The 1,563-nt window shown below is 42.0% G+C and overlaps 1 long non-coding RNA gene across 1 annotated transcript; it reads left to right on the forward strand.

Annotated features, from left to right (window-relative positions):
• The first annotated feature begins 89 nt into the window (after positions 1-89).
• On the forward strand, positions 90-1,082 carry LOC119345401. Its single transcript, XR_005167023.1, has 2 exons — positions 90-163; positions 671-1,082. It is a non-coding gene; the product is annotated as an uncharacterized LOC119345401 (long non-coding RNA).
• The last annotated feature ends 481 nt before the right edge of the window (positions 1,083-1,563 follow it).

Consider the following 1,563-nt stretch of genomic DNA (forward strand, 5'->3'; position numbering starts at 1 on the left):
AAACAGAGGGCTTCAACTGCTCAACCTCTTAAGTTTAGTTTTATCAACCGCTTCAGAACTTGACAATATGGTATTTTTGCATTGTCTCAGATGCCTCATGGCATTGGCTCTTCTTAAGGGTGATTTCTGTGACTTGCGGAACAAGCTCCAAACTTTTATGCAGGTAGCACCTTATGTACCTATGTTGGCTTTTGAATTCCAATTTCTTGCTATTATGATAATATTTGGATTGGTCATATATTATTCAACATAGAAAAGAATAAGCTTGATATTATTCTTGTTGCTGCTGAAATTTATCTAGCAATACCTTGTTTGGTTTTTGGAGCACTTGGTTTGAGGTCTTTGAAGGTCCCATTTGGCCGTTGAATGTTGTTATCTTTATCCTGTCATCACGTTTTGGCCGTTGAACTCGGTTCCTTATATTCCGAGGTTAAGTAAAAAAAAGTTCCAAAATAAGATACGGACCACCTTGCAACATGGCTGATTTGTGAAACCATGTAACGTAAGCACCATTGTGCATCGTAGACCAGTCATAATCATTACTGCAAAGTACCAGAATAAAGATACCGACAACCTTGGAACATGGATGATTTGTGAAACCATGTAACGTAAGCACCATTGTGCATTGTAGACCAGTCATAATCATTACTGTATTCTTCTTTTGATGCAGCTGGAGCAGCAGATCGCGTCCTTGTTTATTATGTAGCAGTAATCAAAGGAAAAAGAGCATAACCTCGTGAGATTCCTGGCATGATGGTGTGTATGTATCTCTGAAGTGACTCTGTTGTGTTGGGCTTTGGACGAGCACACAGAATCACACCGTGATTCTTGCTTCAGAAGTCGGGGCTCACCAACACCGTGGAATGGAACTTGTTGTCTTTTCTATCGAATTATATATCTGTTAACTCTAGTTATCTATGTTTCATTGATGGCCCATAGGCTGTGCGTAAACTCTATACCTAGTTGGTTGTTTGGTTGGTGGTTGCGGACTTGGTTATGTTGTGTGTTGCTGGTTCTTTTTATCATCTTATGAAATATTGGTGCCTCCCTTTGGGTGAGGAGTTGGTGCCTGTCTTGAGGTCTCAAGTGTCGTTTTTAGCCACTATACCGAGATGTGTGGTTCGTCGGCCTCCTCCCCCACAAGAACCTCACAGTATCACTGCAGTAGCAAATTGTCCGATCTGCCGCCCGGAGGAGAGGGGGAGATATGTTGGTGCAGGGCGCCGAAAGGTGATGCAGGACACCATCTACTAGGCAAACCCAATGTTCAGCTTGGAGGTATTAGATGGATTTTCTTGGAAGTAGCAGACCAGTAAAGAGGATCTGCTGAAGCAAACTGAGAAGGGCTCGGAAGTGTCGGAGAAAAATGTTATGCTCAGAGGTGCCGAACCTAATAGGGATGATCTCAAAATAAACATAATTCGGTGGTTCCGAAAAAACAGTCATGTGCACTTCGGAAGCTATAGGAAACGTTGTTCTCTCATTATGGCCTACTCATGCCTCAAACATTGTAGTATTGGGTGGAAAAACTCAGAGGTACAGGGCACTAAAAAACAAAAAAAA

This window comes from Triticum dicoccoides, unplaced genomic scaffold (genome assembly GCF_002162155.2).
Source record: "Triticum dicoccoides isolate Atlit2015 ecotype Zavitan unplaced genomic scaffold, WEW_v2.0 scaffold233650, whole genome shotgun sequence".
Taxonomy (NCBI): Eukaryota; Viridiplantae; Streptophyta; class Magnoliopsida; order Poales; family Poaceae; genus Triticum; species Triticum dicoccoides.